The following is a 13,245-nucleotide window of genomic DNA, read 5'->3' as shown; positions in this document are numbered from 1 at the left end:
ACGGAGGCGTCACATCAGTCCTTTTGAGTCAGTCTTTACCTGACAAGGTCTAATTAGGATATCATTCATCCTGTTAAAGCTTTTTTGGCGAATCCACCACGCTGTTTCAAGTGCAACTTTATGGTCACGTCGCAGCAGTGTAGGAGGGAGATTCCAAGAAGTGGGAAGTGTGCAGGGGGGCTTGGGATAGAGGATTGTGTCGTTTCGGTGGATAAAGTTGTCAACTGTAGTGGTGCACATGTTGCAGAGGTCTAGGCCAATGAGTGATATGCTTCGGTAAGGTTGGCTTCTTAGTGTTCACAGCAATGGTTATCAACTGTACTGCAGAAGTCGAAAGTAAATCACAGAAAAGAGATGTGGTGGAAGCTGCAGAGAAGTACTTGGGCTTATGAGATTTGACTTCAGAAGTTACAAGGTGTGTTGAGTGGTAGTGTCCCATCCTCTCAGGCTGTGTCAAAGTGTAATAGATCTATAGTTCAGTTGGGGGCGGTAATGCAACATATTGTATGACAACTGCCGTTAAACCTCACTGAAGAAGTGTTCTAGGCGGCTGCTCATGGGAATTGATGCAGTCCAGAGACGTGGCAGCTTCCTGGGCCATGTGTGAGATTTGGGTTTAGAGGACAATAGAAGGTTATAGAAAATTGATGCCTGCCTCCTAGGCTGCACCGCTTCCTGTGCTTGTTTCTTTTCTCCCTTATGGTATGTTTTGTGTTAATTTTGCCTGGTTTTTTAAGTATACTGAAGAAAAATATAAATGCAACTTGTAAAGTGTTGGTTTCATGAGCAGAAATAAGGTTCCATACACACAAAATATTTCTCATTTTGTGCCCAAATGTGTTTACATCCCTGTTGGTGGGCATTTCTCCTTTGCCAAGATAATCCATCCACCTGACAAGTGGTGTATCAAGAAGTTGATTAAAGAGCATGATCATTACACAGGTGCACCTTGTGCTGTGGACAAAAAGGTTTCGTCACAACACAATGCCACAGATGTCTCAATTTTGAGGGAGTGTACAATTGGCATTCTGACTGCAGGAATGTTTGCCAGAGCTGTTGCCAGAATGACATGTCAATTTCACTACTACCATAAGCCGCCTCCAACGTAATTTGAGAGAATTTGGCTCTACATCCAACTGGCCTAACAACTGCAGACCATGTATAACCATGTCAGCCCAGGATCTCTACATTCAGCTTCTTCACCTGCGGGATCGTCTGAAACCAGTCCCCCAGACAGCTGATGAAATTAGTATTTCCTTCTGTAATTAAGCCCTTTTGTGGGGAAAAGCTGCTTCTGATTCTGCGTGCCTGCTTAGTGAAGTGAAATCCATAGATTAGAGCCTAATGAATGTATTTCAATTGACTGATTTCCTTGTGAACTGTAACTCAGTAAAATCTTTAAGTGTTGCATGTTGCGTTTATTTTTGTTCAGTATAATTTATGGGTACAACTTAAAAGTGTGATGTTATGGAAAGAACCATGCCCTAAAATGTTATGGAAATAACCATGCCCTAAAATGGTATGGAAAGAACCATGCCCTAAAATGGTATGGAAAGAACCATTGCCCTACAATGGTATGGAAAGAACCATGCCCAAAAATGGTATGGAAAGAACCATGCCCTAAAATGGTATGGAAATAACCATACCCTAAAATGTTATGGAAAGAACCATGCCCTAAAATGTTATGGAAATAACCATACCCTAAAATGGTATGGAAATAACCATACCCTAAAATGTTATGGAAATAACCATACCCTAAAATGTTATGGAAAGAACCATGCCCTAAAATGTTATGGAAAGAACCATGCCCTAAAATGTTATGGAAAGAACCATGCCCTAAAATGTTATGGAAATAACCATGCCCTAAAATGTTATGGAAATAACCATACCCTAAAATGTTATGGAAAGAACCATGCCCTAAAATGTTATGGAAAGAACCATGCCCTAAAATGTTATGGAAATAACCATACCCTAAAATGTTATGGAAAGAACCATGCCCTAAAATGTTATGGAAAGAACCATACCCTAAAATGTTATGGAAAGAACCATACCCTAAAATGGTATGGAAATAACCATGCCCTAAAATGTTATGGAAAGAACCATGCCCTAAAATGTTATGGAAATAACCATACCCTGAAATGTTATGGAAAGAACCATGCCCTAAAATGTTATGGAAAGAACCATGCCCTAAAATGGTATGGAAAGAACCATGCCCTAAAATGGTATGGAAAGAACCATGCCCTAAAATGTTATGGAAATAACCATACCCTAAAATGTTATGGAAAGAACCATGCCCTAAAATGTTATGGAAAGAACCATGCCCTAAAATGTTATGGAAAGAACCATACCCTAAAATGTTATGGAAAGAACCATGCCCTAAAATGGTATGGAAATAACCATGCCCTAAAATGTTATGGAAATAACCATACCCTAAAATGTTATGGAAATAACCATACCCTAAAATGTTATGGAAAGAACCATGCCCTAAAATGGTATGGAAATAACCATGCCCTAAAATGGTATGGAAATAACCATACCCTAAAATGTTATGGAAAGAACCATACCCTAAAATGTTATGGAAAGAACCATGCCCTAAAATGTTATGGAAAGAACCATGCCTTAAAATGTTATGGAAAGAACCATACCCTAAACTGTTATGGAAAGAACCATAACCTAAAATGGTATGGAAAGAACCATGCCCTAAAATGGTATGGAAAGAACCATGCCCTAAAATGTTATGGAAAGAACCATGCCCTAAAATGTTATGGAAATAATCATACCCTAAAATGTTTTGGAAAGAACCATGCCCTAAAATGGTATGGAAAGAACCATGCCCTAAAATGGTATGGAAAGAACCATGCCCTAAAATGTTATGGAAAGAACCATGCCATAAAATGTTATGGAAATAACCATGTCCTAAAATGGTATGGAAATAACCATACCCTAAAATGTTATGGAAATAACCATACCCTAAAATGTTATGGAAAGAACCATGCCCTAAAATGTTATGGAAATAACCATACCCTAAAATGTTATGGAAAGAACCATGCCATAAAATGTTATGGAAATAACCATGTCCTAAAATGTTATGGAAAGAACCATGCCCTAAAATGTTATGGAAATAACCATGCCCTAAAATGTTATGGAAATAACCATACCCTAAAATGGTATGGAAAGAACCATACCCTAAAATGGTATGGAAAGAACCATGCCCTAAAATGGTATGGAAAGAACCATGCCCTAAAATGGTATGGAAAGAACCATGCCCTAAAATGTTATGGAAAGAACCATGCCCTAAAATGTTATGGAAAGAACCATACCCTAAAATGTTATGGAATGAACCATGCCCTAAAATGTTACAAACTGTTCCTTTGTCTGCCTCTACTTCGCGCTGTCTGTTCAACCCAGATTCTAAAGAACTTGTCACTTTTCCACCTCGTGACAGAATCCTAAATGTTTCTGAGAACCACGTGGTGCCATCTTCCTCTGTAATTTTCCATAGACCGCCTGCTTTCATGTAGCCTAATGGCTCACACTTCCATTAGCTACAGATTGTAACACCAGACAATGTGATTTAACCAATACATTTTAGATCATTATATTGGTAGTTACAGATGTGGCTATACAAAACGTTGCCAGAGATTTTTCAACCAACCTGGTATTCGTCCTCAATTCGTGGAAACGGGAATTTCAAGTCTGTGTCCAGTTGAAGGGGCTCAGTTTGAATTTAGAAAATGCTCCCTTATTAAAATAAATGTGTTAGTCCAAGAAGTAATCCAACAATACATACACCGCCATCTTGTCTTTTTCAAATCTCTCGAGACAGGTGGGTCCATTCCAAAGTGCCGCATGTCATGATGTCAGACACCTCGATCAATGAGAGAAGACTTGAAATAGACAAGTTGGCACCGTACCCTATACCAGGTAAGTTGAAAAATCTCTGCAAACGTTTTGTATAGCCACACCTGTAACTACCAGTATAATGATCCAAATTGTTTTGGTTAAATCACATCTCATGTTACAATGTGTAGCTACACTTCCTGGTTAGAGCGCACAGTATACACACCGGTGTTCAAATACTATTCAACGTCTTTCAAATACTTTGAGTGTTTGCTTTAGCCTGCCTAGAGTGCCCGGCATGCAAGGATTACACTTTTGGGACTTTTCTATTGGTTGCAGCGTAACTGGCAAACTCAATCAAGCACAGCAGAAGTATTTGAAATGATTTCAAATAGAGTTTGAACCCAGTCCTGGTTTGATCACATTTTAATGAGCTTGGATGGTTTCTCTAGAGACAGACAGATCGAGAATCACTTTCACAATGTGTTTTCAAAATGTAGTTGCCTTCTCAAAACAATATTATACCGTCAAAATTGCAAATAGATTCCACAAAAGAACACAACGGCCTGCAAAAAATGAATGCAACCATACTTATCTCTTGCGTCCAAGCAGACAAAACAGAAAATTAGAATTGTCTTTTAAAAATCCCAGTAGAGCAATACATTTTCTTTGTAGTCACTAAATCATGATGATAATAATTGGGAGTACTATCCAAAGGAGCAGAATTATAGGACATTACTCTCCTTTTATGCCTATTTCAACCAATTATTTCATACATATCAAATATTATTCCTGATTTTAAAATAAATAAGGATTCATCATCGGTATCATCACAATCCAATTCCATGTATTCAATACAAAGGCTGCTTTGCTGATTGTTTTGTAGACTTTCTATTGGTGCACAGAAACACTATCACAATAGAAATAAGGAGAGGTGACTGACATGAAGATACAGTATATATATTTTTTACATTTAACCTTTATTTAACTAGGCAAGTCAGTTAAGAACAAATTCGTATTTGCAATGACAGCCTACCAGGGAACAGTGGGATAACTGCCTTGTTCAGGGGCAAAACAACACATTTTTACCTTGTCAGCTCAGGGATTCAATCCAGCAACCTTTCGGTTACTGGCCCAACGCTCTAACCACTAGGCGACCTGCCAACCATAAGTATAGGCCTCGATCCACACTAAAGCAAAGCTTTATGATGGTAGGTCACAATGTTGGAGATGATGACTTAGTAGTAACCCAAAGTTACCTAGAAGTAACATAACATCCTTCTCTGCATCAATGCATGTTCGCAATATTGTAAAAAATCATAACAATTACGTTAGACGGTCCCCATTGACTAGATCTTTCCATATACTGTACATGGTAAGAGACTGATGAGGTGATTTATAATTTTGTGCAGTAATATTTACTGATTGCCGGAAACAGTGAACACAATGGCACACATTTCTCTTCTAATGAAAACAGTGTTATATTCTGTGAACTGACCACTTAACAGTGAATTTTGTATTCGTTGATTACATTTGTATTTAAAGTTGTGCAAAAGGTGGTCTAAGCTATGCAAGTCGGGTACTAAGGCAAGAAAATGATCAGAACTTCTCTAAATGTATTTGAGCATTGCTGTTCTGCTATAGATACATTTCACCACAAATCCCAAAATTGCTCGTACGTGATTAAAAACTTTGATGAACTGATACAGGCTATGTTTTTATAAATCCAAAACATGTTTGTCTTGACAATGAGCAAAGGAGTTGGCAAGAGCACAAACAGATCTGGGACTGGGCTAACATAGAGTTTGCTCTTCCAGTAATGTGTTTATCAACTGTCTTTACTCTTTACGTTCTTCCCCATTCCAGGTGTGCAAGGTGTGATGTACCTTAGGCTATGATACAGACAGGGTTTCAATTACCTGTATCATTGACTAAAGAAGTCAATATTCTTGATGCTGTCACCCTGAGCATACAGAGGCTCCTCAGAGGAGGAAGGGGAGGACCATCCTCCTCAGTGAATTCCATCAACATAAAAATAGTGAAACATTAAAAAAGTTATCCTTTTTAGATAAAACTATACTAAATATATTTACGTACCAAATAATGTATTAAAACACACTGTTTTGCAATGAAGGTCTACAGTAGCCTCAGCAGCACTCTGTAGGGTAGCACCATGCTTTAGCCGGAGGACAGCTAGCTTCTGTCCTCTCCTGGGTACATTGAATTCCATACAAAACATTGGAGGCTCATGGTTCTCAACCCCTTCCATAGACTTGCACAGTAATTATGACAACTTCCAGAGGACGTCCTCCAACCTATCAGAGCTCTTGTCGCATTAACTGATGTAACAGTTTAGCTTCCGTCCCTCTCCTCACCCCTACCTGGGCTCGAACCAGGGATCCTCTGGAAGGGGAACAACTACTTACATTTTTACATTTTTAGTAATTTAGCAGACGCTCTTATCCAGAGCGACTTACAGTAGAGTGCATACAGACTTCAAGGTCTCAGAGCAAGTGACGTCACCAATTGAAACGCTATTAGCGCGCACCACCGCTAACTAGCTAGCCATTTCACATCGGTTACACTCACCCCCCTTTTGACCTCCTTTTCCGCAGCAACCAGTGATCCGGGTCAACAGCATCAATGTAACAGTTTAGCTTCCGTCCCTCTCCTCGCCCCTACCTGGGCTTGAACCAGGGACCCTCTGCACAGATCGACAACAGCCACCCTCGAAACATCGTTACCCATCGCTCCACAAAGCCACGGCCCTTGCAGAGCAAGGGGAACAACTACTTCAAGGTCTCAGAACAAGTGACGTCACCGATTGAAACGCTATTAGCGCGCACCACCGCTAACTAGCTAGCCATTTCACATCGGTTACACTGACATGATGTCCAACCAATCAAAGGATCAGATAATTAATATAGTACTGAAAGCATAAGCTACAGCTAGCTAGCACAGCAGTGCATACAATGCGGTGAGTAGTTGACTCAAAGAGAGAGAAAGACAATAGTTGAAAAGTTTTTAACATTAATTTCTTCCAAAATGAAGGAGAAGCAAGAGAGAGAGAGAGAGAAAGAGAGAAAGAGAGAGAGAGACAGAGAGGGAGAGACAGAGAGAGAGAGAGAGACATACAGCGCCTTGCAAAAGTATTCATCCCCCTTGGCGTTTTTCCTATTTTGTTGCATTATAACCTGTCAATTAAATATATTTTTATTTGGATTTCATATAATTGACATACACAAAATAGTCCAAATTGGTGAAGTGAAATGAAAAAAATAACTTCTTCAAACAATTTAAAATATTAAAAACGGAAAAGTGGTGTGTGTGTATGTATTCACCCCCTTTGTTATGAAGCCCCTAAATAAGATCTGGTGCAACCAATTACCTTCAGAAGTCACATAATTAGTTAAATAAAGTCCACCTGTGTGCAATCTAAGTGTCACATGATCTGTCACATGATCTCAGTATATATACATCTGTTCTGAAATGCCCCAGAGTCTGCAACACCACTAAACAAAGGGAACCACCAAGCAAGCGGCACCATGAAGACCAAGGAACTCTCCAAACAGGTCAGGGACAAAGTTGTGGAGAAGTACAGATCAGGGTTGGGTTATAAAAAAATATCAGAAACTTTGAAAATCCCACAGAGCACCATTAAATCCATTATTAAAAAATTTAAAGAATATGGCACCACAACAAACCTGCCAACAGAGGACCGCCCACAAACTCACGGACCAGGCAAGGAGGGCAGTAATCAGAGACGCAACAAAGAGACCAAAGATAACCCTGAAGGAGCTGTAAAGCTCCACAGCGGAGATTGGAGTATCTGTCCATAGGACCACTTTAAGCTGTACACTCCACAGAGCTGGGCTTTACGGAAGAGTGGCCAGAAAAAAAGCCATTGCTTAAAGAAAAAAAATAAGCAAACACGTTTGGTGTTCGCCAAAAGGCATGTGGGAGACTCCCCAAACACATGGAAGAATGTACTCTGGTCAGATGAGACAAAAATTTAGCTTTTTGGCCATCAAGGAAAACGTTATGTCTGGCGTAAACCCAAAACCTCTCGTCACCCCGAGAACACCATTTCCACAGTGAAGCATTGTGGTGGCAGCATCATGCTGTGGGGATGTTTTTCATCGGCAGGGACTGGGAAACTGTTCAGAATTGGAGGAATGATGGATGGCGCTAAATACAGGGAAATTCCTGAGGGAAATCTGTTTCAGTCTTCCAGAGATTTGAGACTGGGACGGAGTTTCATCTTCCAGCAGGACAATGACCTTATTAAGCATACTGCTAAAGCAACAATCGAGTGGTTTAAGGGGAAACATTTAAATGTCTTGGAATGGCATAGCCAAAGCCCAGACCTCAATCCAATTGAGAATCTGTGGTATGACTTAAAGAATGCTGTACACCAGCGGAACCCATCCAACTTGAAGGAGCTGGAGCAGTTTTGCCTTGAAGAATGGGCATAGCTTATAGAGACATACTCCAAGAGGCTTCCAGGTGTAATTGTTGGCGAAGGTGGCTCTACAAAGTATTGTAGCTACTTCCAGACACAAATGAGAGAACAACTCACTCTGACCATTTTACTCGCCCTAGCATATTATCGAGAGCGTTAGTGAATGTAACTGTGCTGCTGTCAACAATTTAATTAAGTTTCTTTGCCAACGTTTACCGACACCTCCCATATTCAACGGTGTTGCACATTCTTAAATTCATCAGTTATTCTGCGCTCTGGCACAGAGACGAGTGCTCTGGAATCGGAGTAGATAGCCAGAGTGAATTTACAAACACACCCCTTGATTACTTATATTTTTCTCTTGACCTGTGCACCTATGTTGTAAACTTTCTTTCATAGGCTAGGTTGTAGCAACCCCGTGATTTGTATAGGGAAAATTCTAGTATTGTCACGCTCGTCGTCCTCCTCATCTGAGGAGGAGTAGTTGGAAGGATCGGAGGACCAATATGCAGCATGGTAAGTGTTCATCTTGATATTTATTTAAAAAGAGAACACTGAACGAACTATACAAAAATAACAAACAACGAACGTGACGCTATCGAATAATAGTGCTGACGCAAAACACTACACATAGACAATCAACCACAACCCAAAATGACAAAACAGGCTACCTAAATATGGTTCCCAATCAGAGACAACGACTAACACCTGCCTCTGATTGAGAACCATATCAGGCCAAACACAGAAACAGACAAACTAGACATACAACATAGAATGCCCACTCAGATCACACCCTGACCAAACAAAACATAGAAACATACAAAGCAAACTATGGTCAGGGCGTGACAAGTATCATGTAGTAACTGAAACCTATCAATGTTACATTGAGCTGGGTGAGTGGAATATGAATGACAGTCATCCAATATGCTATAATAGAAATAAGGCCATGCCCATAAAAAAATAATCATCCTCCCTCATCTTAAACGTCACCGACCGCCACTGGTCTATACCAGGGAAAACAATTACTACAGCATTCTTTACTGTAAAGTCTGGTTGCAGATGTGGGAGGAATTAACGATGTGATTATGCAGTGTGTGTATATACAGTATATAATGTATGTATGCTGTAACAACTCTGTTACTCATTAGTATCTAATTATTCACAATTTTCATGACTTTTAAATCAAACCATAGGTTGCATCCCAAATGGCACCCTATTCCCTATATACTGTAGTGTACTACTTTTGACCAGAGCTCTATGTGCACTATATAGGGAATAGGGTTCCATTTGGGATGAAGTGCATTTTCTCCTTGCCTTTTACTATGCCCTCTGTACTGGCCTTGTTTAACCCATCAGCTGTTCCAGGAAAGAGAACAGAATGTCTCTTTCTATTCTATTCCTAGTCACAGAATTCCAGAGGGGGGAAAACGCTCATTATTGTTCTGGCCTTTATGTAATGTAATCATCAACTGGGTCAAAGGTCAGGGTTTTCCTCTGTATGAGAGTCATTAATAATGGATGACTATAAGCCTATTTGCATGTGTGATTCCGGTCTCAAAGGGTTCTATCTCAAAATGTTCATCCTGGTTCAGGGTTGTGTCCCGAATGGCACCCTATTCCCTACACAGTACAAACAGGGCATTCAAAAAAATAATAATCCTCATCAATCTACACACATCGATCGGGTTCAAGTCCGGGCTCTGGCTGGGCCACTGAAGGACATTCAGAGACTTATCCCGAAGCCACTCCTGCGTTGTCTTGACTGTGTGCTTAAGGTCGTTGTCCTGTTGGAAGGTGAACATTCGCCCAAGTCTGAGGTCCTGAGCACTCTGGAGCAGGTTTTTATCAAGGATCTCTCTGTACTTTGCTCCATTCATCTTTGCCTCGATCCTGACTAGTCTCCCAGTACATGCCGCTGAAAAAATCCCCACAGCATGATGTTGCCGTCACCATGCTTCACCGTAGGGATGGTGCCACGTTTCCTCCGGAATTGACGCTTGGCATTCAGGCCAAGGAGTTCAATCTTGGTTTCATCAGACCAGAACATTTTGTTTCTCATGGTCTGAGAGTCTTTAGGTGTCTTTTGGAAAACTCTAAGCGGGCTGTCATGTACCTTTTACTGAGGAGTAGCTTCCATCTGGTCACTCTACCATAAAGGGCTGATTGGTGGAGTGCTGCATATGGTTGTTCTTCTGGGAGGTTCCTTTCCAAATCATGTCCAATCAATTGAATTTACCACAGGTGGACTCCAAAGAAGTTGTAGAAACATCTCAAGGATGATCAATAGAAACATAATGTGTCTGAGCTCAATTTTGAGTCTCATAGCAAAGGGTCTGAATACATATGTAAATAAGGTATCTTTTTTTTATACATTTGCAAAAATGTCAAAACCTGTTTTCGCTTCATCATTATGGGGTATTGTCTGTAGATTGCTGAGGATTAAAAAAACATGTAATCTATTTTGGAATAAGGTTGTATCGTAACAAAATGTGGAAAAAGTCAAGGGGTCTGAATACTTTCCGAAGGCATTGTATTTTTATTTTTTTCCCCGATTGAGACCAAGGTGTCTTTTCAAGGGAGCCTTGCAGTCCAACCCTTAATTATAATGAGCCATTTTGGATATAACTCACTGGGATAGAACCTTCTGAGATAGAACCCTCTAGGATAGAACCATTTGCGACAGAAAACACACGCAAATAGGCTTCCATACATTATTGATACAAATAGTGCACTACTTTTGACAAGGGCCCACAGGGCTCTGATTAAAAACAGTGCACTATGTAGGGAATAGGGTGCCTTTTAGGATGAAGACCTGGTCATTGCAAGAAATTTCCTCACAAGATGATGTACAAAACACTATCCAGTAGCCACATCAAGGGAGTTACACAATACACTAGCCCTGTAGCCCCAACTAATCTCTTGTGATCATCCTCTAATAACATCAAAATATATTTTATTTTCCTGTCATCGTTGGCATGCCCTGCATTGCCCCTCTGGAGAGCACAGTGATTGGATTGATCAAACGGGGATTTTTAAAGTATTTATAAGGATCTCAAAGAATCATAAGGACATAATTGTGTGATGACACATTTGTGGGTTGAGTGCTCTGCCCCAGTTTCGCACTCAGATAAGGTGTTATGTTATGCATAATTACAGTGGCACTGTACTGTAGCAAGTGACTGTAGAGTGGAATAGCTAAAGCACAGACATTAACAATTCATTAAAATTAAGAATACAAAAGAGGAGGTCCAAGAAAACACAACCATGTAAATGAAAAGAGTACAATACATAGTACATCTGTGGTAGCTCTGAAGTGTGACCCCAAAAGCCCACAAGATGTGTTCAAGTCTGTTGCGCAATTTATTTTCCCGAGCAAGACTGCATGAGTTTAAAAGTCAAAATACACATTTGAATCATGTGCAGATATAGGTTTGAATCAGACCTTAGTTTAAATACTATTTAGGGTATTTCAAATACTTTCAAAGACATTTCGAAATAAGTATTTGGATATTTTTTCTATGAAAATACAAGTACAAATTGGAATGTTTTTGGAAATACACTTGGAAAGTATTGGCATCTATTTGAAAATATAATACACCAACTGTCACGTTCCTGACCTTATTTCCCTTGTTTTGTCTTTATTTAGTATGGTCAGGGCGTGAGTTGGGGTGGGCAGTCTATGTTATTTGTTTCTATGTTTAGGTTTGTTCGTTTGGCCTAATATGGTGCTCAATCAGAGGCAGGTGTTTGTCATTGTCTCTGATTGGGAACCATATTAAGGTAGGCTGTTTTCACTGTTTGTTTGTGGGTGATTGTTGCCGTGTCTGTGTTTGTTCGCCACACGGTACTGGTTTCGTTCGTTTGTTCACGTCGTTTATTGTTTTGTATTTTGTCAAGTGTTTTTCGTCTTCGTTGCTATAATTAAAATATGTATTCAAACCACGCTGCGCTTTGGTCCGATCCTTGCTCCTCCTCAGACGAGGAGGAAGACGAGCGTTACACCAACAAGTGTAATTTCAAATACTCATTTGAACCAAATATGCATTTGAACCAAGGTCTGGTTGGTCCTAGGGGTATTTGAAACAAATGTATTTATCGGAAGTTATTTGAAAATACTTTTAAATACTTCATATAGAATAAGCTGATTTGGCCAAATTATTTGAAAATACATCAAATATGTTTAATATAAAAAATAATTAAATACCTATGTATTTTAACCTAGGTCTGGCTTGAATAGAGTCCAACGGCATGCATTGTTATAGGCCCATTGGACACAGCAACACAGAGAAAGACTAGCTAGATCAGGCCTGGGCAAATGGGGGCCGCAAACCTGATTCAATACGGCCCGCGGAATCATGCTCAGATCACATAAGAATTTGCGATAGTAAAGTTTTGAAAAAGGTATTTGTTATTCAAATTAAAAGCCCAATGAATACCCCCCTTTGTGTAATGATTTAACTCCCACCGCTTGTGGGATGTTTATTATGAAGACACGTATAAATAACAACTGCACCAGGACAGACTGACTGACAGGTACAGTTACACAGTTACAAATAGTAGCTAGTTAGAAATTGCGCAAAAATTAGTTTTTCAAAGATTTCAAAGAAAAGGAAAGTAGACAATGAATGTAGGGTGTTCCAGCAAGAGTGAACATCGACATATTTCTTTATTGAGGTATCAGGGAAAGCTGTGTGCTTAGTGTGCAAAGAGAGCATCGCTGTCTACAACTTGTCCCGATACCTCCAGATGAAGCATGCAGAGAAATATAGGAATATGTCTTCTGAGCAGAGGGCAGGTGCATCAAAAGAGTTGCTTTCTCAGTTGCAAAAGCAGCAAGGACTTTCCACAAAACTGCATTCAGCAAACGACAGAATTACGAGAGCTAGCTATGTACTGTCCCACAAAATTGCTAAACATAGCAAGCCAATCGCTGAGGGCAAATT

This window comes from Salvelinus fontinalis, chromosome 21 (assembly GCF_029448725.1).
Source record: "Salvelinus fontinalis isolate EN_2023a chromosome 21, ASM2944872v1, whole genome shotgun sequence".
NCBI lineage: Eukaryota > Metazoa > Chordata > Actinopteri > Salmoniformes > Salmonidae > Salvelinus > Salvelinus fontinalis.
This window is presented reverse-complemented; position numbering follows the sequence as displayed.